General features: G+C 40.5%; 1 long non-coding RNA gene across 1 annotated transcript; it reads right to left on the bottom strand.

The window, feature by feature from the left end:
- Window positions 1-139: 139 nt before the first annotated feature.
- LOC131514921 (uncharacterized) lies at window positions 140-4,303 on the bottom strand. The gene is made up of 4 exons (XR_009263338.1): window positions 4,143-4,303; window positions 2,649-2,778; window positions 767-926; window positions 140-317 (listed from the first exon to the last, which is right to left on the bottom strand). It is a non-coding gene; the product is annotated as an uncharacterized LOC131514921 (long non-coding RNA).
- Window positions 4,304-26,537: the final 22,234 nt, after the last annotated feature.

Genomic DNA, 26,537 nt, shown 5'->3' on the forward strand with positions numbered 1-26,537 from the left:
TCACCACGCCAAATAACACCAATCCCCTTGTCAGATTCTATGTTCTTACCTTGTTTCTCTTGTTTCTTTTCCCCCTTCCTTCTTCCTTCCTTCCTTCCTTCCTTCCTTCCTTCCTTCCTTCCTTCCTTCCTCCCTCCCTCCTTTTCTTTCTTTCTTTCTTTCTTTCTTTCTTTCTTTCAGCACTTAAGATGACTTGACATGTCTATATATGTATGTATATTACTGTCTTGTCTTCTCCGGTAAGAATGTAACCTCCAAGAGGGTAAGAATTCTTCTGTTGCTCACTGCTTGGCACCTAGTAGGTGCATGATGACCATCTGTTGAAGGAATGACAAAGCTTGGTCTCAAAACCAAGAACAAATATAATTTTGGAATTTTACATTTTCTCATCTGTTGAACATTAACATCTCTTAAATTTTTGATGCACTTTAAAACATTGCAACTCTGGAGAGAGATGAATGATTATGCCGAAAGAAAAACCCAGAAATGAGGAAAGATAAATATGATTGGTAGAACCCGGTTGGTCTGAAATGGAAATCTTCCTGGAGTTTCGGAGGTTCCGAGGTTGGAAGGACAAAGCAGAAGTGAGCATCTAGGGAGAAGAGTGAGCCTCATCCTCGCACCGCACGCATGTCAGAAATGCACCCTGCTTGCCACTGGATGTCACTGTTCGCTCACGCTCTGGAGTGGGGTGTCCTCCCCAGTCCCTCTGTGCATGAATATGTAATGTGTTAGTTTACAACCGTGACAGAGGGCACAGACTCACCTGTGCAGGCTGCCTCAATATGGGACCACTTACTGTTCCTCCATAAAATTGATGTTCGGTTCTGAGGGGCACAGAAAGGTGTAGAAGACGTGAGGGATCTCGAGGGCGGCTCTCCACTCGGGTCTCAGCCTTACAGCCAGGCTCAGGAGCAGGAACGCAGCTGCCAGGAGGAACAGAAGTGCCATTTATCTTTCATTCAAGAGTGACTGACTCTTCTACAGGCCCAGACTTGGAAGCAAGGACAAGGAGTTATTTGGGTTTCACAACTGGTTTAGATTACATTGGAAGATAACTCTAAGATCCTTCCATTAAAACAAAACAAAACAAAACAGGAAATGACAAGTAGGGCTTAATGAGTAGGTTATGTCAGAACACGACAGTTGCTCTCACTTTGAAAGAACTTAACAGCCGAGGTTACAGCTTGACTCAAAAGTGTATCTTCAGCCAGTCCCAATAAGCTGTTCAACCGAAGACATTACCTGTTTGCTTCCCATACTTACCCCCACATATAAACAATAAAGTAGGCAAGTTGCTACAGCCTTCTGACCCACTGCTTCCCTCCTGCCCCTTTAAGCCTATACTCATATTTATCCTTCATATCAAGGTATAAATATAGGCATTTGCTACGCCCCCATTAGGAGTATTTCCTTTAGAACTCACTTATTCAATTTTTCAACAACTATTTATTGAGTACCACCTTCTAAGACTGAGCACTGTTTTAAGAGCTGGGGACACAGCAGTGACAAAGGACATTAAGTCTCTGTTAACAGTGGAGCCCACCTTCTAGTGTCTAAACAGAGATTAAAATCTTGGGGCGCCTGGGTGGCGCAGTCGGTTAAGCGTCCGACTTCAGCCAGGTCACGATCTCGCGGTCCGTGAGTTCGAGCCCCGCGTCGGGCTCTGGGCTGATGGCTCGGAGCCTGGAGCCTGTTTCCGATTCTGTGTCTCCCTCTCTCTCTCTGCCCCTCCCCCGTTCATGCTCTGTCTCTCTCTGTCCCAAAAATAAATAAAAAACGTTGAAAAAAAAATTAAAAAAAAAAATCTTAAACTAAAGGGAAATGGCCCAGGTTGTTTCTGTTGACGTCAACCAGTAAGTGGAGATGCGTTGGCCTTCCCATTACCGGAGAGGGTGGTTTGACAGCTCGGTGAGTGAAGAAGGCTCTAGAGAGAATCACCGCATCCCAGCATGGGCCACTCCATCTACCTTCATGAGTGCACGGACTCACTGCACAGGCCTCTTCACAATGTGGGATCACTTACTGTTCCTGCACAAAATTGACTTTGGGTTCTTGAGCAGTGCAGTCTTTCCTCCTGTACATTTTCGTTCTCTCCAGTCGGTTCACAAATAGCAGAAGAGATTTTTCTTTTTTTAAGGCAAATCTCTGCTTGTAGCTTTCTTGCTTCAAACCCTTCAGTGGTTTATCATCACTCTTAAGATAACAACAGCCTCTACTGTGCTGTGACTTGGCCCCTGCCTTTGCTTCCAGCCTCATCTGGTTCCTTTCTTCCCCTATTTCATTTCCACTCTCTAGAGATTTATCGGCCACTCTCAGTTCCCCTCAGTGCCAGGCACGTTTCTGTACCAAAGGTTCTGTAGATGCTATTTCCTTTGTCTGGATGGCTCTTTTGTAACCATCTTCCCCCTCACACACATACCCCTTAGTGTTGGCTTGAACTCCAGTCACTTCTGCAGTGAAGTCTGTCTCCCTCGATGAATCAGGTTTCCCCTATTCCGTAGTCCTGATAACAGTGATGCCCACTGCACCTCTCAGATGCCTGAGCCTGTGCACTGCCTTTCCTGTCATCCTATCCCGGTTCACCATCGCTGAACCCTTTGACAGTTGACCCATACAATGTACCAGGGTATCAGTTTTCTACTTACCACCCTTGGTGGGGTCCTCATTGCCAGCTGGCCAGTGGGCAATCTATCTCCAAGACCCCATATCAGAGTCTACTTCCCAGAAACCATTGCTGTAACCAAGTGTCTTTAGTTGGGTCCTCTGGAAAGAGCTCTGAAATGGAGACTTATGGTTGGTTGTTTATTGGTGAATGCACCAAGGATCAACACTGGTGATGGACTGAGGAAAGCAGTCTGGGTAAAGTGGGGCTGAGGTGTGATGTAGTTGTAACAGAAGCTTCAGCCAGCCCCATCAGGGGCTCTGGAGCCGGGAGGGCCCTTTACGGTTGTCACAATTGAAGCAAGGGGCTGCTGGGCTTTGTAACTCTACCTCCGTGAGTCACTGGTGGGGGGGTGGGTAGCTGCTCCAGAGGGAAGCATAAACTTGGGTAAGGCAGCTTCTTTCAGCCAAGAACAGTTCCCTGGGAAGGACACACCTATGACAGCCAACACCTCTGGCAGCAGAAAAAGGAATATCTCAGTCTGAAGTGTAGATCTGGTTGGTACAGTGTAATGTCCATTCTGGCAACATAGCCAGGCTTTTCACACATGGGGCTTTAAGAAATCATTGATGGGCTCTTTCATTTCTGTGAAACACAAACCTGCTTCCCTGAACTGATCCTACTTTGTTACTCTCTTTGCTTTTAGAGTCCATCTTTGTTGACATATTATCTCTGCCTTTTATTGTTTTGAACCTAGAGCACAAGTTTCCCTGGTAGAAAAGGAAAACTTCACTAGAAAGCTTTCTATATACTAGACACAGAGCTGGGTACTCTAGGTATGTCCTCTTTTCAAACACTAAGCTTTATTAGTGTTTTCTCCCAAACTCTGTTGGACCCTTAACTACCTCTTTGTTTCCCCATTTTATTTCTGAGATCTTTGTAAAGGTGTTCTAAAATTTCACTTTGAAATGAAAACTTCTAGTGGTAGTGTATATGCTAGATGCAGTAATAAGATGAAAACTAGCCAAAAAGTGACAAAAGGTATTTTACCATTATATTTAATATATTATGAATTACTTCATTATTTTTTAAGTTTTGCTAAAACTGATGCATCCTTACTATTTAACATGAACTTTGCCTTCGCAAGAACTTTTAATATCTGCCTTATACGTTTTTGTATGTATATTATCTGCAGATTTCTGCAAACAATAATCGCAAACGGGAATGGATTTTTAAATGATTTCACAGCTCTCCAGAAGCATGCTAAATCCTATACCGTGCATTCTATAATTCTGAATGGGATATTTATTTGTAGCCCCTTGTAGTCCCAACTGCGTAGTGAAAATTGAAATGTATATCACCTGGATTGCCATGATATTCTTTTGTCTATTGACCTAATATTTTTAAAAACTTTGGATCATTATATATATTTTTTCTTTTTAATTTTTAGAAAGAGAAAGCACATGCAAGCAGAAAGGAGGGGCAGAGGGAGAGAGAGAGAATGTAAACAGGCTCCAGACTCAGTGCGGAGACCTACCCGGGGCTTGATCCCGTGACATGATCCCATGATCCTGAGATCAGGACCTGAGCCAAAATCAAGAGTCAGACACCCAACCGACTGAGCCACCTGGGTGCCCCTAGATCGTTATATGGTGATCTTAGAGTCTGTTCACTATTTTTAGCTGTGTTTCCATATGAATCAGCTATTCCAATAGTCAGTCTAGTGGGATTAGCACAGGATGAGAAGTAGCCTTGGTGACCAGAATCTAGTGTGGGTTCTAGAATGAACCTCTGTGTTCTCTTATGTGAAAAAGAGCTAATATTTATATCAGATAGTGCTGTGAGATCAGTTAAGAAAACCTATGTAGAAGAGCTTTGAAAACAGTGAGATTTTAAAATGAAACCATTATTACTAAAAAGAAACATATAAGGAGAAAGAAATGTAAAATACACTAATTGACTGTGTACTGTGTACCAGGTACTTTATACAGATTATTTCACAACTATGCTAAGGGACAAGTATTATCATCCCCATTTTAAGGATGAGAACACTGAGGCAGAAAGAGCTTAAATAACCTCTTAAGGCCACTGACTAGTAAGTGTATGAGCCATGATTAACGCTTAGTTTAGGATTCCAAGCCCTGCCTTTCGTTCGCTTCACCAAAGTTGGTTTTCAATTAATTGTGTATAATCTGTGCAGATCGGTTTACTACTGTAAGTTTTTCCATCCCTTCTCCCACCCATCTCTTTCCTAGTCATCTCCAGTAGTGCTCCTTGAAATCTCACGGAGGCAGTGGGTTACGATGTAAAATCTCTTGCTTTGGGCATTGCGGTTTACCTTGTCTCTCATATTTGTTTTAGCTCAAGAAATCTGAACTCGAGAATGCGTATTACCACTGCTAGTCATGTGTATCTTTCTATATCTAATTTCAGTCCTTGGAGGGAAGAAATTGGTTTGAGGATGCATCTCACAGGTCAGTTCCAGAAGGTCAGGAGGTGCAAATGAGCTGAGCTGTTGATTCAGCTGAAGTAATTCTGATGAGCACATGCTTGCATGCGGGTCTATAATGTGGTTCATCTCCATAAAATCCCAAGCTTTATGGGTTTGAAAGCATTAACTCATGTCTTAGGAACATCCCACATAGATTATTATAATTCTTGGTATGCTGCCTGACCATCTGCTTACCTACAGGAATTACAATCAGATAGAATGGCCCCGCTCAAATCTAGGCTCAGAAAAGAAATATGAGAATACCTGAGTCTTTTTGTTTTGTCGAAACAGCACTATTTTTGTACACCCTGCCCAGCATAATAATAAAAAGTATGTTAACTTGGGATTTTTTCTTGCTTCAAATTGATTAGACTAGGACCGTAAAGTTCTTTCTCCTCCTCTTGTTTTTTTTTTTTTTTATGAGAATGTATCAACGATCTCATGCAGCATGCCTGTAAATTAGTGATATTTAAATGCTTGTTGCCTTGTATTCTACAAAGGTGTCTACCTAATTTCCGTTTGCAGATTTAGCTAAATCACAGGGAAAAAATTTACAGCAGCTCTATTGGGTCACCTAGGCATGGTTTTAGTGGAAGAAAGGAAAAATGTGAAGCGGAATGAGCAGATTCTCTTTATTTCCTTTACCTCTGATAATGAAATATTAATTTTTTATGCACTTTGATAGCTAAATAACTATCAGATAGTTCCTCAGATAGCTAAGTAACTGACAGGAAAAACTCAGCATACTCCAGCAAAGAGTTGGTAGGACCTAAAGAATGTCATGGTTATTAAGACTATAATGAGGGGTGCCTGGGTGGCTCAATCGGCTGATGAGGGGCGCCTGGGTGGCTCAGTCAGCCAAGCATCCGACTTCAGCTCAGGTCATGATCTCACGGTTTGTGGATTTGAGCCCCGCATTGGGCTCTGTGCTGACAGCTTGGAGCCTGGAGCCTGGAGCCTGCTTCGGATTCTGTGTCTCCCTCTCTTTCTGCCCTTCCTCTGCTCATGGCTTGTGCTCTCTCTCTCTCTCTCTCTCTCTCTCTCAAAAATAAATAAACATTGAAAAAAGTTTTAAAAAAAAGACTACAATGAGATTTCTGTGAAAATCATGATGATCAAATATTCATTTCTTAGTTGCATGCAAACAAGATAAAAATACTAAATTTCAACTCCCCTCATCCGTTCCTTTCTTCACTTGATCTCATATGATCACATAGCTATCTGGGTACAAAATCCGGATGGAATCCATTTAGTATGAGAACTACATTTTTCCCGTTATTCTATTATCATTTTTTTCTACTATGACAAAGACTGATCAGAACACACGTGCATGTGAAAGTGATGTCATGACTTAATGCCTATGTGGGTTAGTTATCTCCTATCCATCGCCAGAGATTATATACTTAACCTACGGGGCCACTGGAAGAACCAGACAAAATAGTGTAAATCTGTGATCACTCTGGGATCATCAAACCTCAGAACGATCCCTCTCTTCTCTTCTTCGCTCCTCACTTCCTCCTCCTTTCCTAACTTCCACAAATATTTTATTGATATACTCTAAGCACTGGCAATTTACCACTCTTGAGGACGCAAAGAGGAACAAGCAGACAGTACTTTCCCTTAGGAATATCACAATCTGTCATATGATTTCACTCATATATGGAATTTGAGAAACAAAACAGATGAATATAAGGGAAGGGAAGTAAAAATAAGATAAAAACAGAGAGGGAGACAGACCATAAGAAACTCTTAAATTCAGAGAACAAACTGAGGGCTGCTGGAGGGGTGTTGGGTGGGGGGATGGGCTAAATGGATGATGGGCATTAAGGAGGGCACATGTGGTGAGTGCTGGGTGTTGTATGTTAAGTGATGAATCATGGGGTTCTACTCCTGAAACCATCATTATATTGTATGTTAACTAACTTGGATTTAAATTAAAAACATTTTTTTTAAAAAGGAAGATTACACTCTAGTGGGCGAGATAGACATTAAACAGCTCATTCATGTCACCAGAACCCATGACGTTACAGTTGCAGTAAGTGGTAAGTCTAAAAATTCCTGGATGCTGTGGGGGGAAAATGTATTAGTATATTCTTTCCTTTTTGAAAAAAATATTTATTTTATTATTATTATTTTTTGACAAAGAGAGAGAGAATGCATGCACAAGGGAGAGACAGAGAGAGACGGAAAGAGAGAATCCCAAACAGGCCCCGCACCCTCAGCAGAGCCTGAAGCAGGGCTGGAACTCACAAACCTGGGGACCATGTGCTGAGCTGAAACCAAGTGCTTAACCAATTGAGTCACCTGGGTGCCCCAGTTTTCTTTTCTTTTTATTAGTATTTCCTTTTCTTGTTTTGAAATTGAAATATAATTGACATATAACATTATGTTAGTTTCAGGTATACAACATGATGATTTTATATACATATATCTATATGTATATAACATATTCTGGAAACATTCTGGAATTCAACAAGCCATTTCTTATCACTTCTTCTCTGTTCTTCTCTCTACTTCTTAACCAGTCCCAACAACTTCCCATTGGTGTTTTGAGCTAATGCAATTTTATGAGAAAATAGTCATAGTTCTAATGCCTTTGCATAGCCCAAATACCATTACATATCTTTGAAAAGGACAATTTAAAAATCATATTTTATGTTTTCATTCTATTTTTCTTAGACATGACTCTAATATTGTCCTGCTTGGGACTGTGTATTTTTTCAAGTATTGCTAACTTCCACCTGAAGACAAAAGTCTGATTTTTATCAAGGCTCAAAGAACTTCAAAGAGTTTTGTCCTTAAAACAATGCTGGTAGGTAACTAGGGTGGGCTGCAGGGGGCGCTGGAGGAGAGAGGTGTTTTGGTGTTGGAACGGCTTGTAAAAGTAGGAAATGGATTGGCGCAAACCCTAAGGCCCTGAGTTGTGTGTGTGTGTGTGTGTGTGTGTGTGTGATTCTGGTACTCTAAAGTCTGGCTTTGAAGTGTAGCTATGGAATTCATTATCAATTGGTTTATCCTCCTCTTGGTTTATTTATAGAAGTTTTCCCAGTGTGTGCCTGTGAATATTTATTCTATGGGACGTTAACAAGTGTTAATGTGGGGGGAAAAAAAACGACAAAAAGCCACAAAACTGTCCGTGGTCAAATAAGTTTCTTTACTGCCAGACTTCTCAGAAACTTTAAACACCAAGGCACATTGTGAAGTATCAAGAGAGGAATCATAGACAGTATCTACTCAAATTTATTTGATGATTAACCTTGTTTTTATAGAACATCTTATAGGAATTAATACTGCCTGGAATGAAGTTTGGGAAACAGGCTTAGATTACTTTCTGAGTAAATTTATCCTTTTGAGGATACCAGTGGATGACGAAGAAGATGTTTCATAACCTATAGAATAGTAGAAAACAAATTAAGTCTGGATTAAAGTGTTGTTATAGATAATTTACAAAATGGCTCATTCACAGGGAGAAAATCACCGAGGATCAAGAGTTACTATAATTTAATTTCACAAAGGAACGATGAACACGGGCACTAGTGTAATTTTTTACATACATTGTGAAATTTGGCAATTGCAACTTGTTCCTAGGTATTTTAGGATCAATTATGTAAAGTAGAATCATTGTTATTTTGTTTCTTTCAACCCAACACAGCTGACTTTTTTTTTTTTAACATTTATTTATTTTTGAGACAGAGAGAGACAGAGCATGAACGGGGGAGGGGCAGAGAGAGAGGGAGACACAGAATCGGAAGCAGGCTCCAGGCTCTGAGCCATCAGCCCAGAGCCTGACGCGGGGCTCGAACTCACAAACCGCGAGATAGTGACCTGAGCTGAAGTCCGACGGTCAACCGACTGAGCCACCCAGGCGCCCCCACAGCTGACTTTTAAAAATTCTAGATTCACTCATTTGATTTAAGTAGCCCTAGTTTGAAGTATTTCCATCCTTCTTTACTGCAAATGAATTTCCTGGTTAGGGTATGGCTTCACTGGAGATGAATAAAAGGCAAACATAACTGAATGCTGCATGATTTCATAACTCTGTAAAAACATATCGACCAGTTTGAATTGGTCTATGAAGATCTCTTTCTGTTTATTTCAATCCCAGCCTTCCTAATTACTCTAGCTCCTGTGTTCAGTCAGACTTTATGGTGTCTCTTTTTGGATTCTAATTCCAAATTCCATTTCCTAATTTATTGATAGAGGTAAAAACTACAGTTGTACTTCTTTTTTTCTCTCTGGCATCTGAAAAAAAAGTTTGCCGGATTTTCTGAAACTAGATTCTTAAATCTTTCTTTATCATCCTTTAACTCATTAGCCATGTAGTAAGAAACTTAACAGATAAAGTGGAAACATATTTCAGCTAATTGGAACCATCCCTATTAGGAGTTAAAAAGAGGACCCCGGCTTACATTCCAGTGTGAAGGTAGGAGTTTCTTAGGTAGTAGAATTGAGGAATGGATTTAGACATCAAAATTTTCATTTCCACCATAGCGTTCAAACAGAAATCTTGTTTTAAAAATTGAAATGCTCTAAAATCTCTGCTCAGAAAGTGTACCAGATGAATAAATTGTTATAATACATTTGCACATAATGAAACATTGTCTAACACTGAGTAATGATGGGAGAGAAGTGGAGTTGAAACTCACCTCTGTCCTAGGATGTTCTCATATCAGTCCTGGGATATGTCCCACATCATGGGACATTCCTTATTGTCAGTTTGGATTTCAAAGTCAGCTCAAAAGGAGGATTTCTTTCTTCCCTTTCTTTCTTTTATTTTTTTAAAGTAATTATCTATCATCATGATATAATTATGATTGTAATATATTGATTTTTAAGATGTAAAGAAAGCCATTTATTCAACAACTGTGGGTGGTTAGGTATCTGATGTACACAGTGTTCTCTCTCTTTTGCTCCTATCATCTGAGCCAGGGAAACATCTCAACACAAAGGGAAGGCATCCTCTTGGTGTTGGGATGCACAGCAGGCTATGGAGCACATGGCGAGGGCAGTGGCTTGGGAGAGCTATGGTTCACAGAAGGTGAGGGCTCAGCTAGTTTCATATGATCATTGATTAATTCAGTTGTTCATTCAGTGTAGACTGAGCATCTACGGTATGCCAGGAAATATATTTGCAAGGTCAGATCCCTGAACAACTCAAAGGCAAGCTGATGCTGAAATTGCTACCCAGCGCTGGGAAGCCTGGACATTGCCTCGGGAGTGACTTAGCACAAACAGGTAGAGGATTTTTATAATAATGTTCCAAACCAGCTTTAGTTCTCCCCTGATGTTGAGGCTTCCAGGTATTTAAAGAGCTGGTACCTAAACGGTCTGGGTAGAGGTTTTAATTCAACTGGGACGCTGGTTGCAGCTAGTTCATGGGCAATTGAGGATAATGCTAACAATTTCCCACAATTATTGACACATTATACTTTAGGAAGAGCTCTCACAGCAATTAATTGATTTAGCCCTTAAAATTCTGTAAGGTAGAAGGCTCTGACCTGCCGATATCACGTATGGAGTAACGGTCAGGATCATCTGACTACATGTCTGTTCTCATCTCTTTCCCCAACTTGCCTTCCCAAGGCTTCGAGAAGGGGTCAGCCAACTACAGCCTATGGACCAGATCTAGTCTGCGGGCCAAATCCAGCTGTTTTTGAACAGCCCGAGCTCTATGAATAATATTTATATATTTTTAAAAAAAAATTTTTTTTTCAACGTTTTTTATTTATTTTTGGACAGAGAGAGACAGAGCATGAACGGGGGAGGGGCAGAGAGAGAGGGAGACACAGAATCGGAAACAGGCTCCAGGCTCCGAGCCATCAGCCCAGAGCCTGACGCGGGGCTCGAACTCACGGACCGCGAGATCGTGACCTGGCTGAAGTCGGACGCTTAACCGACTGCGCCACCCAGGCGCCCCTATATTTTTAAAAAATTGTAAAAATAAAGAATAATATGCAGCAGAGTCAGTATGTGGCCTGCAAAACCTAAACTATTTACCATCTGGCTCTCTTAGTCCATTCAGGCTGTCACAATAGCATACCACAGACTGGGTGGCCTCTAAACAAGAGAGATTTATTTCTCACAGCCCTGCAGGCTGCAAGTCCAAGATCAGGGTGCCAGCACAATCAGGTGAGGGCTCTCTTCTCAGTCACAGATGTCTCCTGTGTCCTCACAGGATGGAAGTGGCAAGCTAGCTCTCAGAGCCTTCTTAGAAGAGCCCCAATCTGATTCGTGAGGATTCCATGACTCCTCCCAAAGGCCCCTCCTCCTAATAACATGACCTTGGGCATTATGTTTTCAACATATGAATTTTGGGGAGGACACAGACCATTCAGACCATATAGCACTGCCCCTTTATTTTAAAAGTCTGCCAGCTTTTGGATTAGCGGCTTATGCATGGGTCTTCATGCTCTTTAGAGACGATTAGTATCATTCACTCTGAAGAAAAAATTGGAAAAATAGTAATCTAAAAACCTGTCAAAATTCTTGGAATATAATCTTAAAACCAAGCCAGAATGGGCCTACTGAAGAGTATGAAGAATGGCAGCTTAAAAATGGGTTACACCTGGGGCGCCCGGGTGGCTCAGTCGGTTGAACATCTGACTTCAGCTCAGGTCATGATCTCACCGTTCCTGGGTTCGAGCCCCGCGTCGGGCTCTGTGCTGACAGCTCAGAGCCCGAAGCCTGTTTCAGATTCTGTGTCTCCCTCTCTCTCTGCCCCTCCCCCACTCACGCTCTGCCTCTCTCTGTCTCAAAAATAAATAAACATTTACAAATAAATAAATAAATAAAAATACATTATACCTGGCCCTGGACCAGTAATGTGTCAGAACTAGCTTGCAAGAGCTGACTGTGCATGTCTGTTCCTAGCTCCAAATCTAGTGATGTCAACTTGGTAGCTTGACAAGGCCACGAGGGAAGTGATTCCACCACAGAAATTGGCAAGCTCTACCATTTGGGACCTTTTCTCCCCAGAAAGCTGGTTCTGATACATTTCCCAGTACGCCTCTAAATACATGTTATTTGATGTCTGAAGTCATTTATAGCCCAAGCTGATGTACTCATTCTGGTAATGAAAAGACTTGAGTGTTTTAATTTCATAGAAGCTAAATTTTGACACGATACTGATAAATTTTCTTAGACCCCAACTCATCTATGTAAGGGGAATAATACAATTCACTACACTGTTGCGTTGTGAGAGTTGAATGTGTTAACATTTGCAAATATTCAGGAAGTTTTCAAAGGTGGAACATTTAATGCAATGTTTACACATTCTAATTATGCTATCAGTGTCAGTCTTCATATCCAAATTCTAGCTCTGTGGAACAGGGCACATTCGGACAAATCGTATCTAGGTCCCATCTGGAGACAACTTTGGCTTGGAGTCAGAAGAATGGACTGTTCATCCTGTTCCCCCCTTTACTGCTTTGCATCTCAGGCAAGTCAACCTCAGTATGGCTGACTCTACCCATTTGTAGAAAGAGCTTAATGTCACCCATCTTGCCAGTTGGCGGGAGGATGAGACAAGATAATAGATGGGGAGGCACTTTGCTAATGGTAACACGTCACGCAAACATAAGGTATGATTATCTTACAACAACAAGATATTGAAATGCGTGTGGTAAGACTCAGCCTGACATTCTGTTGAAAAGAAGAAATAAATGAGTCACATCTTCCTTTGCCTCTCACCCTCTTCTGTCAAAAGTGGTGAATCACTGGCCAGAAATGTAAATGAGACTGTCATAAAGACTGATATGAAAGTTTTTATTCCACTTCAAGAAGCTCTGATGGCACTCTGTGTTATAGTAAAACTAACCTATTGACTAGAAACCAAGGTATTGAACTCTACTGCTGTAGAAAATAAACATGTATCTCTTCAGTATAGTTCATTTATTTTTCTATTATGTAAAATATTATTTTTATTAAATATATAATATTAATATATAATATTATATATTATATATTATATATCATATAATAATATAATATGATATATTATATTATATTATATAATAATATATATTATTATAATATATAATATATAATATTATATATTATATATCATATAATAATATATAATATATAATATATATTTTATAAATTATAAAATAATATATTTTATAATTTATAAAATAATATATTTTATTATCTTTATACTTTAAAAATATTAGTTGTGTCATGCATTTGCAAAAACAGTTTTATATTGACATAGTTTTATTACTATTGCAAAAGTTGGTGAAGAAATTTGTTGTAAGAAGCTGTTGTTTGAAAAAAAAAATTAGTGTTTGTTTATTTTTGAGAGAAGGAGAGAGAGAGCATGAGTGGAGGAAGGGCAGAGAGAGAAGACAGAGGATCTGAAGTGGGCTGTGTGCTGACAGCAGAGACCGATCCGGGGCTCAAAACCATGAACTGTGAGATCATGACCTGGGCCGAAGTCAGATGCTTAACCAACTGAAGCACCCAGGCATCCCTGTAAGAAGCTATCTTAAAAATAACTTAATTAAAATGATAAAAAATGAATAAAGTAACTACGAATTAAGCTTACAGTATACAATTGAGTTGGGAGAGAGCAATTATTATTCTTGTTAATATTTGCTACGAGCTCTGGAGTCTTGCTACTCAGACTTTAATGTATTTGTGAATCAACTTGAGACCCGGTTAAAATGCAGATCCCGTTGCAAAAAGTGGGGAGGTGGGACCCTATACAGTGAATTTCTCACAATCACCCAGGAAATACTCAATGCTCTTCTGTAGCTCTGAGTAGAGGTAGAGGCTGTGCGATATTTTGTGGAGGAAAAAGATTTTTTGAGTCTATGCTGATTGACTGCAGATTCTATTCCGGCTGCCAGTGGTTGAGGTTCTCAAGAGAGAACACCTTTCTTTTTGCATAAGTTCTAAATTAGTTGAAAAAAGAAACAAAGGGTAAATATTGAAGCAAGAGTAACACCTTTGTTACTGGTGGAAGTCTAAAGTAAAGAACGTAGCTTTGTGCGAGAGCCACGTGAGAGCTCTCAAAGTCACTGAGAAGTGCAAGCTTCAACTTTAGTTTTACAGTAAATGTACAAAAATACTAGTTAAAGAAGGAGTATGGTTGGTGGAAAGTTGAGTTTCTTCTGAGTTTCAGTCTACAGGTCAGCCAACAATTGTTACAGAAGATCCAGATAATTTGGAAGAAGGCTGGTGTCTTGATATTCCAATACAAATAATATTTCCTAGGCACAGAAAGCAGGTTTTCAACCATACTGTAGTTGTTAGCCAGTTTCTGAGGATTTCTGTGGGTATTCACCATCCTGGACTGCCTCGAGGAGTTAGCTGGGTCCTGGGTAGCTTCTCCTTCCCATTTGAGAGGCTGCACCCCAGCTCAGTTTCCCATGGGACCAGTGACTTCCTCTCTCATTTCCAACCCCCACCAGACCTCAAAGAGACTACATGGAAATACCTCTGAAATCCATTGGCAAGAGAGCAACAGAAACATCGTGTATGTGTGTGTGTACAGAGAGGCTTCTTTATTCAAACACAGACTCCAATGTGTAAGTCACGTGACGATACCCCATGGCCACCAGCCATTGTGTCAGAAGGTAAGTATTTTCCCTTCAGATGATATTGAGGATCAGTTGTTCAGTTTTTAAAGTTAAATGTCATCTGTCTTTTGAATTTTCATTGTGGTTGTAAGCCGATAACTACAAATAAACGAGCAAAACAAAATAAACCCCAAACCACTGCTGTTTGTCTCTCCAGACTGCTCTTATCCCTGACATGAAAACTCACCCTGGACAATTTTCTTGATAGAACTTTCATTTTTTTCCTTCCTGCTCCCCTTCCTCTCTTTTCCTTTCTCCTTCTATTTCTCTTTCTTTCTTGTGGCAAATGTATAATGTTCTATTTATGTGGTTTTAATGTACCTGTGAGGGTGAATTTTTTCTCTCTCTTTCTTACTGTCTGTCCACCCTCCTGCCCCGACCACCTCTTACATTGGGAATGAAGAGGTCAGAAAGAATGATCTCCTCTTAAATGTCTGATGAAAATAGACTAGCCATCCCATAATATGGAAAGACATTTGTTTCATTTCTATTCTAGGTTGATGATAAAACCATCTTATAAAATTGGTTAATTATGCTGGGGTTCAACTGTTTATCATGTTGGAAATCATGGAAATCATGGAAACTCATTTTTCTCACTTTCTTTGCTTTTTAAAAACCCTCTTTTCAACTAATGCTTTTTGCACGATGGTTCTTTCCCTCCAATTTCCCAAATATCTTCAAAATCATGTTGGGGCGCCTGGGTGGCTCAGTCGGTTGAGCGTCCGACTTCAGCTCAGGTCATGATCTCTCACTCCGTGAGTTCGAGCCCCGCGTCGGGCTCTGTGCTGACAGCTCAGAGCCCGGAGCCTGCTTGGGATTCGGTGTCGCCCTCTCTCTCTGCCCCTCCCCCACTCATGCTCTGTCTCTCTCTGTCTCTCTCTCTCTGTCAAAAATAAATAAACATAAAAAAATTACAAAAAAATCATGTTAAAGTCTTCAATGACTCCTTTCTGTGCCAGAGACCCGCTCTACAGTAGTTCCATTTCTTACCAACTTCAACATGCAAACCAACGTGCCGACGTCGGTCTGGAAAATGGTAAGGGGATGTTACCTTTCAAAAATAAACAGAAGAAAAATGTAGGTACCCAAATCTAATAAAGAGAATACATGTCACATCACGGTGTTGTAGAAAGACACCAGTTGTGTTTTCAGCATCGCTGGTATTTATAAGTGACTTGATGAGCCATTTTGAGACATCTCTGTTTGCAGCATGCAAAGTTAACAGCTGGGTCCCATTTATAACATTCCACTCAATAACATGCTTCAGAGTCCATGTTTATAATTTCAGATCGCAATTTATAGGCATACTTGTCTCTAATCATAAGCCTTTTTTTAAGTTGGATAAAATCACTGAGGAGAAGCCTTATCATGCTACTGCGTATCTTTTTAAACTCTTTTTGCAAGTATTATCATTAGCACGATAGGCTTTTCTTATATTGCTTTAGTTTTTAATCATCTTAAGGTCTTAAGCTGTTTCCCTTCCTACCAGAATCATAGCAGCCTTCTTTCCATACCAACCCTGAAGTACAAAAATATAATCCTCCAAATAATTGAAAACCACTCTTTAACTTGCAGTGTTGAATCTTAGGATGCGTCTTGTTGAATTCTCCAGTCTTTGGAGCATAATATTTTGAAAAACAAAACAAAACAAAACAAGACAAAACAAGACCAAACAAAACAAAACAAAACACATGGTCTGTGGAGGCTGACTGATCTGCATTCAAATAGCTATTCAGTTAGAGCCCTTGTGCTTGACCTTACTGGAAATGGGTAAAATAATGTCAGTTTTACAGAATTGTTTCCACGATTAAATGAGAATGACAAGAATAGCTAAGATACATGAAGGCGTTCCCATGCGCTAGGAATTGTTGGGGAGGAAAACAACTTTTCCTCTACCCTTAGGTTCAGTGTCTGGGAGCCTGTGAATTTAACTGACCAAAGACAGATTAAAAGGTTTACATGCACAGGAGTCCACAGGAAAGAAGTGAAACTCAAAGAAGTGGTGAGACTTGGGAGCTCATACACCATTTTCACCAAGCAAAGAGGGTTTGGGTTTCAAGAATGTGTAAGTTGTGGGGAAGTAACAAAGAAGTACACGGCAGAACTCATGCGAGAGAAAGGTTTTTAGTAAGGTTCGTTTATGCAGACTCCTTCTGGTGCTGTCTCTTGCAAGACAGGTGGCTTTCCTCATCCTGGAGCAGGACGGTGGGGAAATCTTATTCCCCCTTTACGAAGGGAAATGCCTACCCTGCATGTAGGCAGAAAAGGGGAGGGCAGAGAACTCTTCTTGTGTCTGCTGATTCTTAATTGCTTTTAGTTCAAAATAATCTCTATGACAAAGTGGCATATTTGGGGGTGGCATATCTTGAACCCTTCTGTATTGTGCTGACAGCTTCACGTTGACTTGATCCTTCACCCAGATCAAGTACACATAGAAAAGCTGCCACATTAAATATGAGGCCAGAGAAATGTGAATTTATTCCCTCTTTCTATGCCATTACACTTTTTGTAAGAGATTTTTTACATAACAAACATAATAGCCTATGGGACACATCCTACCATATTTTACCATTTCCCTATAGTTGAAGAGCATTTGGATTGTTTCTACTCTTTGTTTTGCTATTAAAACTTACACTGCAGGGGCCCCTGAACGGCTCAGTCGGTAAAGCTTCTGACTTCAGCTCAGGTCATGATCTCGCGGGTTGTGAGTTCGAGCCCCGCATTGGGCTCTGTGCTGACAGCTCAGAGCCTGGAGCCTGCTTCTTGTTCTGTCTCCCTCTCTCTGCTCCTCCCCTGTTCACTCTCTCTCTCTCTTTCTCTCAAAAATGAATAAACTTTAAAAAAAATTAAAAAAAAAACTTACACTGCAGTGAATATCACTGTACCTGAATTCATATTTGCATTTAAAATTTTTCACCCTGAGTATAGAGGGCCAGAAATGCAATTACCGAGTCAAGGGATATGAACACTTTAAAGCAAAATTGTTTTCCAAATTGGTTACCCTAACTTATCAACCTCATCTCATCCTTGCTATTATAATTTAATTATTTTCTGGTTGATGGTTGTAGAATGGTACTTTTTTTTACTTTAACATTTTAACATTTCTAATGAACCAAATAATAAAAATATTTACTGGCAATTTGTATTTCCTCCATTAAGAACAATTTATTTATGTGTGTTTCTTATTTATTAATGTTTTGATGTTTTTCTTGTTGATCCCCAAGAGCTCTTCATATATTAAGATTAACTCTTTGTTCATTATTTGTTCCAAAAAAAAAAAAAGAAAGAAAGAAATCCCCACACCTTGCTGTTTGGCTTTCAATTCAGTTTATATTAAATTTTAAGATTTAGAATAATTTATGGTTTTATGGGATAAAATCTAGCAATTTTTTTTATTATAACTTCTTTCATTGTTTTTATAATCTAAATCCTTTCACCTTCCAGAGATCAGAAAAAAAATGTTTAAGTCTTTTCTTCCACGTTTATTTTTGGTTCGACTTTTTTTCAGTTTAGTTCTCTATTCAGTTTAGACTGTCTTTTGATGTGTGGTGTGAGAAAAATATCAAAGTATTCTTTTGAGTGTTCCACAAAGATAAGCCCACATAACTTGGGTCCCGTTAAAATTAAGTGAACAAAGACATCTAAAACAAAACTCCCAAAGCCAAAAAAAAAAAAAAATCAATTAATGGATTTTTTTTTTCTTGGAAAACTGTCTTTGCAAAAGAAAGAAACTTAGAAAAACTTTATGTAAGCTCAGGTTTAGCCCAAGATTAAAAAAAATATATATTTATTTATTTTTGAGAGAGAGAGAGAGAGAGAGAGAGAGCAGGGGAGGGGCAGAGAGAGAGAGAGGGAGAGAGGGAAAGAAAGAATCCCAAGCAGGCTCTATGCTGTCAGTGCAGAGCCTAACATGGGACACTGTCTCCTGAACAGTGATCATGACCTGAACTGAAGTCAAGAGTTGGATGGTTAACCAATTGAGCTGTTCAGGCGCCCCTAGCCCAAGATTTTTAAAACACAGAAAATGCTTTTTCACCTTAATTATTCGAGGCATATAAAACATTACTTTTTTCTTATTCTAGAGTATTCATATTTGTTTCTCTTGCTACATAAAAACGTTGAGTCTTTATATCTATATCTGTAGCTCTATCTATCTACATACATGTATATATTCTTCATGTGGCCACTATTCACCTTCTAAACCTTGTGAAAATGAAATGATCCTCCAGGTGGATGAGAACTTACAGTCATGATACACAGGACTTGCTGGATTAATTCTCTGGCATGCTGCAAGTTAAGACCTCAGGAGGGTATCCTGATTGAGATTGAAGCATATACATAAATAAATCCCCAGCCAATGCTTGATTTGAATAGATATATGGGAGCTGGGGACACAATTGACCAGATGCTGGACCATATGATAAACACAGAGGGTCATGGTGTGGTATAAAAACCAGGCATTTATATGGTACAGCTGGCCGTGCATAATCTTCTACTAATTTATAAGCAGGAGCATCTGTTCTCTAGCTGCTACTCTTTCCAATTTTCTAACGGCCTTCTCCTTGAGTCTCTTGTTTAATCGAGCAGCTCCCCCATGCTGCAGAAAAGAAAGGGGGGGTGGGGATCACTGGCAGGGGAAAATGACATGGCCCTGAATCTGCCTTTCAGAGAAGAAAGGGAGAAATACCTCCGGGAAGATTCTTGGTCTCATTTTGAATAAGACTTCTTTAGTATCCAATGGCATTTTGAAAATGGTCTTGAATGGAGTATCTTGGGCTTCCATCATTGGGCTGGATCTTTATAAGAAGAGATTTCTCTCTGTCCCTTAATCAATACAAGGACATTTTAGGCCACATGACAGCCTCACATTGGTTCCAGTCAGAGTTAGTATCACTTTCTGTTTAATTTGGATCCACCAGCTCTCCTGGAGGCTACGCAGGCAAAAGAGGGAGGCAAGAGCTATGATGTCCTTGTCACCATACAACTTACCTCCAAAAACCAAAACAAACCAAAACAAACCAAAACAAAAGCTTTTGTAGAGGGTCTATCTCCCTATTCACTGTTCTTCCTTTCTGTTACCATTTTTCTTTCTGCTTCTTGGCAGGGCAGGGGGGTGGGGGATTATGGTCGTGGCATGCCCTTCATAATCTACTAGAGCAGCTGATGAATGGCAGTAGTAGTAGACTGCCTCTCTGTTGAACCTCACTGATGTCTTAGGTGATGGGAGCTTAGACATTTTTTTTTTATTTCTTCAAAATGGACTTCTACCACTGATATTAAAAGAGTCAAAGAAATGAACGTCTTAATGATGCAATTTTGTTTTCTGGGACACAGAGATAACATAGTTTAAAGAGAAGAAGCACTGTACCTTCAAATAATACCATTTTGGAAGAAACTCCATTGGTCTATAGGGCTTAGAAGGGTCTTGGGTCCTTATTTGGCCCCTAATAGTATTGTGATGTTTGTCCTGTCACCTAACCTCTCTGACCCTGTATTTCCAGAACTTAACAAGGGGGATAATAAGAACTCCAATTCATTTTACACAAATACCTTTTAAAATATAAAAGGTATCTAAAAGGTACCTTTTAAGATATAGGACATTAGACAAGTATAAGTGACCATGATTAGATCCATAGACGTGTGAAATGTTACAGCTACATGAATTTGTCTAATTTATATAAGTAATATAACTTATCATCCAAACAAGGCTACTTTGAGAGAGAGTGGGGGTGAGAACCGCACAGGGAGCCGTGATAACAGCAAACTGTCCTGGGAAAACCTAGACATATGGTCTCTGGCCATAAGAGACTCTAGCAGCCATATGCTGTAATTAGTCATAAGACCAGCTTTGTCCCTGGACACTGTACGCACAAGAGAGGAGAGAAAAATAAATAAATAAGAGGCCTTTCTGCCGATATGTTATTATGTGTTGGGGGAAACTGAGCACGTTCAAAACACTCAATGATGTTATACGTGATGACCCTCCAATGTTGCCTTTAGAAAAAATGTTTATTTATTTATTTTGAGAGAGAAAGTGCACACATGCAAGCCAGGGTGGGGCAGAGAGAGAGGGATAGAGAATCTTAAGCATGCTCCTGCTTTCAGTGCAGAGCCCATGGCACGATCCCACGAATCGTGAGATCATGACCTGAGCCAAAACCAAGAGTCGGACGCTTAACTGACTAAGCCACGCAGGAGTCCCTCCCATGTTGCCTTTTGACCCAGTAACACTTTGGCCATTTGTACAGTGGCCTCCAGCTTCCCCCCATCCAATCGTATTCATAGAATAATAAAAAAAAGCCATGCCAAGTGATTGAGATAATTTCTGCGGTGCTTTGCAAACAGTGGGCAAGGGTCAAGGCAAACCTGTGACCCTATGGATTCCTTCTGACCGGTTCCTTCAGCTTTACCCATTTCCCCTGGGGCATGCATGTTGTCCTTGAATGCCTGTGACCCACCCCACCATATCCTGCTCCAACCTAAGATATTCACTGATGGTGTTCTGCATTTGATATAATAAAGTTTTCCCAAATCCTCTGATCATAAGAATCACCTCTGGTGCTCTCCTGGTGATTCTGTCACTAGGGTCTGAGGTAGAGTCTGCTTATCTACATATTTAACCAAGCTCCCAGGTGATTTTTATGATCACATGAGTCTGAGATATATGATTTAATAAATATGAAAGTAGAAAGATGCCTTCCAGATCATTTAAACCAGTGGTTATTAAAATGTGGCTTTCCGGTTAGTATCTAAAATCTATAAAGAACTTATCAAACTCAACGCCTGAAAAACAAACAATCCAGTGAAGAAATGGGCAGAAGACATGATTAGACACTTTTCCAAAGAAGACATCCAGATGACCAACAGACACATGAAAAGATACTCAACGTCACTCCTCATCAGGGAAATATAAATCAATACCACCTCACACCAGCCAGAGTGGATAAAATTAACAATTCAGGAAACAACAGATGCTGGCGAGGATATGGAGAAACGGGAACCCTCTTGCACTGTTGGTGGGAATGCAAACAGGTGCAGCTGCTCTGGAAAACACTGTGGAAGTTCCTCAAAAAATTAAAAACAGAACTACCCTATGACCCAGCAATAGCAGTACTAGGAATTTACCCAAGGGATACAGGAGTGCTGATGCATAGGGGCACTTGTACCCCAATGTTTATAGCAGCACTTTCAACAATAGCCAAATTATGGAAAGAGCCCAAATGTCCATCAACTGATGAATGGATAAAGAAGATGTGGTTTATATATACAATGGAATACTACTTGGCAATGAGAAAGAATGAAATCCTGCCATTTGCAGCAACGTGGATGGAACTGGAGAGTATGATGCTAAGTGAGAGAAGTCAGTCAGAGAAAGACAGATATCATGTTTTCACTCATATGTGGATCTTGAGAAACTTAGCAGAAGACCATGGGGGAGGGGAAGTGGAAAAAAAAGTTACAAACAGAGAGGGAGGGAGGCAAACCATTAAGAGACTCTTAAATACAGAGAACAAGCTGAGGGTGGATGGGGGTGTGGGGGAGAGGGGAAAATGGGTGATGGGCATTCAGGAGGGCACTTGTTGGGATGAGCACTGGGTGTTGTATGTAAATGATGAACCACAGGAATCTGCCCCAGAAACCAAGAGCACACTTTACACACTGTATGTTAGCCAATTTGACAATAAATTATAGTACAAATAAAATACATAAAATAAAATAAATAAAATAAAATAAAATAAAATAAAATAAAATAAAATAAAATAAAATATGGCTTGCCAACCAGCAGTATCGATATCACCCGGGGACTTGTTAGAAATGCAAATTGTTGGTGCTATATTGAGTAGGAACCCTGGAGGGTGGGGGGAAGTGACCTGTGTTGTAACAGACCCTCCAGATGATTCTCATGTAGACTAAAGTTCCAGACCACTGATTTGGGCCAACCCTTTTTTTTTTTTTTTTTTTGGTCCTCCATTTTACAGATGAGGAATGTTGACACTCTTCTCTCTCACTTTGGGATCTCGGGTGTTGAGAGAAGGACAAGTGCTAGAACCCCTGGATGATTGTGAACAGGGCAGAAGACAGATGGTAGGGGGCTACTGAGGATGGGCATCGGTGAGTATGGCCCACCACTCTGTCTCCCTACTCCCCGAGCGAGGGCTCTTGTGAGTGTAGATAGGGACTCATGTCTGCCAAAGGACTGCTAAAAGACACAAGGCTTCTGAAGAACCACACCCCTGTGGTAAACCAGAGCCTGGGTGTTAATAGCGACTCTCCACTTAAGAAATCCCCTGAGAACCCAGACACCAAGAAGCCCCAGTTCCTTCCAGAGAAAAACACGTTTCACTCTTGGCGAAGTTTCAGCTCTGCTTTTGGTGGTTAGTCTCTGCTGATTCTCAGGGTGGTTGACGAGAGACTCTTCTAACTAGTGCTGCAAAAGGACATCTCAAATTGTAGCCAGATAGTGATGCAGCTTGATTGCACATCTTTCCCTGTCACACTGAAAGAATGAGTGCTCAGCAGATAATTCAGACATCCCTCATGAGCCCAAGACCAGTGTTCCCAGACTTCAGTCACTGACTACAATTTTCACAATGTTTTCAACGTTCAAGTACCAGATGTGCTGTTATTTATTTAATATTTTTCATTCATTCTATTTAAAAAACTGTTTTAAAATAGTTTTAAATTTACAAAAAGTGTATGAAGCCAGGACAGAGATTTCCCATATGCCCCTCACCTGATTTCCCCTATTATTAACTTCTTACATTGGTAGGGTATACTTGTCACAGTTAATGAATCAATATCGATGTGTTATTGTTAACTAAAGTCCATATCTTATTCAGATTTCCTTAGGTTTTACATAGTGTCCTTTTTTTCCTGTTTCTTGATCCCATCTAGGTTATCACTAAATTAAATTCATTCCTCATATTACATTTGGCTCCTAACCCAGACCTACTGATTGGTGATCTAATGCAAAATGACGCTACTCTGGTTATTACTGTTGCCGTGAGTATTAAAGACCTTTGTCTTTGACCCGGGAGTCTCCTGGCAACTGCCAGCATCAAAGAAACTTTGACAGGCCGACTTGTTAGCTTACAAGTAGGGTACAATACCAGATCTCTGAAAGTTCCTAACAGTGTGTTATACAACTGAAGTATTCAAAAAGGATATGAAATATATGAAATTCATAAACATGGAAAATAATTCAATTAAGTTGGGAAAGGCCTCAGAAAAGGTGATTGTTAAAAGTTGCCAGATTTATAAACAGAATAAGATTTATGAGTTGAACTTAAAAACTCAAGGAAAAAGGGCACCTGGGTGGCTCAGTCGGCTGAGTGTCCGACTTTGGCTTAGGTCATGATCTCACAGTTCGTGAGTTTGAGCCCCACGTCGGGCTCTGGGCTGACAGCTCGGAGCCTGGAGCCTGCTTCGGATTCTGTGTCTCTGTCTCTCTCTGCCCCTAACCCACTCACACTCTGTCTCTGTCTCTCTCAAAAATAAATAATCATTTTAAAAAAATTTAAAAACTCAAGGAATAACAAGGGACTTGAATTTGTAGTTTTCATAAATTAAAATATTAATTAAAAAAAAAAGCACAACATTCCCTGAGTAAGTTTTCTGGCGTGAAAACCACTGTAAAGGATGCCATAAAACTCATATAGATAATATTAGACTGTCTGATCTTGGGTTACTGTAATAAGAGAACCCATCCCCAAAGTGAACTTACCCAGAGTATTTATGGCCAAGAATGAAAAGCCGTACTGCTTTAAGAGCATTTAGCATATGACAAAGAGCTTTAATCCAAAGAATGAATCTCTAATGGTGGAATTTGGGCACCAGTGTGGGACTAATACCCTTTAAGTCATGTTATGAGGCAAGGACCTATTTTTCAGATTCAAAGGATAGAGCACAGTCCTATCTTGATCTCTGCTGAATCCTCCTCGATTAGAATGGGTGCATAATTGGTGCTCATTCAACATGTGTTAAAGCATTGGAATTGAGGGCGCCTGGGTGGCTCAGTCGGTTAAGCATCCGACTTCGGCTCAGGTCACGATCTCGCGGTCCGTGAGCTCGAGCCCCGTGTCGGGCTCTGGGCTGATGGCTCAGAGCCTGGAGCCTGCTTCCGATTCTGTGTCTCCCTCTCTCTCTGCCCCTCCCCCGTTCATGCTCTGTCTCTCTCTCTGTCTCAAAAATAAATAAACATTAAAAAAAAATGTAAAAAGCATTGGAATTGAACTAATAAATGATTTTAAACAAGAGAAAGCTATGATCAGATTTTAGTTTCAGAAAGGTTATTCTGGCTATCACATGAAAATTAGATGGGAGAAGGCAAGTCTAAATAGAAAACCAAAAAGGAAGTCTGCGGTAAGTGAACTTGATAGTAGACACCCCGCAGAGGCTTCTAGGGTTTTGGAGCAAAATTTTACCCTCCTCAGCAAATAACTAGTCTGGTTCTGGAAAACAGCAATTGGTTGGTCCCCAGGCACACAAAGAGGCCAAAAGCCTGACCAAGTGCAGCTGTGTGACCACATGACCTAAGCTTCCCATCATTAATGGGTATTCTTTTGGACTATCAAGCTGGGAGGCAGGAGGGGCATAATCAAGACTGGACCCAAAGGCACCTGGATGGCTCAGTTGGTTAAGTGTCCAACTCTTGATTTCAGCTTAGGTCATGATCTCCCGGTTCGTGAGATTGAACCTGCATCAGTCTCTGTGCTGACAGTGCGGAGCCTGCTTGGGATTCTCTCTCTCTCTCTCTCTCTCTCTCTCTCTCTCTCTCTCTCTCTCTCTCCCTGTCTCTCTGCCCCTCCCCTGTTCTCTCTCTCTCTCTCTCTCTCTAAGTAGATAAGCTTAAAAAAAAAAAAGACTGGATTCAAACATGTTCTTAGAGCACAAATAAACTTCAGCACCTTGAGAACCGACAGATAAGATGATCCATTCTGTAAATATGTAACTTACTCAACCTCTTGCCCACATACGCCAGCTTTCTCAATGCTCTCAGGAACACATGTCCATGCAGTAGAGACAGAGGTTATTATATATGGCTCAAAAGCATGAGCTTCCTGTCATTGAGGCTGGCCTGACTACTGCCATTCTGAGTGCCCATACTGGCAACAGCAACAAGCAACCTATGAACTCTTTGTATGTTGCCATATTTTGGAGGGGGCAGTGATTTGTTCCCAACGGTGTAGGTGCAATAGATTTAGGTTTGCTTTTCTAGCCCACCATGTTTCTGTTTGGCACAGCATGTGTGGATTTACTGAGTGTCTTATTCCCCATGTTGTGTTTTGCCACACAGCACTGCTTCTAACAAAAGTAGTCTCTTTGTAGGAAAAGAGGTCAAGCAAATATATACAACTGTCTACCTGGCACCTCTTTGGGGATGTTTCAAAGGCACTTCATGCTCGACGTATCCAAAACTAAACTCATGATCTCCCACAGCCCAAAGCTCGTCCACCAGTTTCTGAGTGAATGACACTACCATCTACCACAGTGTCATGCTTGGTACCCCCTCCTCTTCCATCCTTCATATCTAACCTAATATCCAATGATTGCCTTCTAGACGTTTCTTAACTTCATCTACTCTTCTCCATTTCTACCATCCATGCTGGATGGAACTTTCAAGAAGACTTTGAATTATGTTATTAAAGACTGCCATATCTTTTGCCTTGCTTCTGCTTCTTTGTTCCAATGGCAGAGTGGATAGGAGCCCTGGAGGTGCAGAAACTATCTTGTAACCACAAGACAACAAGAATGTAGACAAAAGCCTACATGTAGAAAGATGGAGAAGTGGAAAAACAAACTGAGTCCTCAAGGACTCATTGCACTGCCATGATGTGTCTGAACCACCTGTCCTTGTGTA

The sequence above is a fragment of the Neofelis nebulosa genome, chromosome 6 (assembly GCF_028018385.1).
Source record: "Neofelis nebulosa isolate mNeoNeb1 chromosome 6, mNeoNeb1.pri, whole genome shotgun sequence".
NCBI lineage: Eukaryota > Metazoa > Chordata > Mammalia > Carnivora > Felidae > Neofelis > Neofelis nebulosa.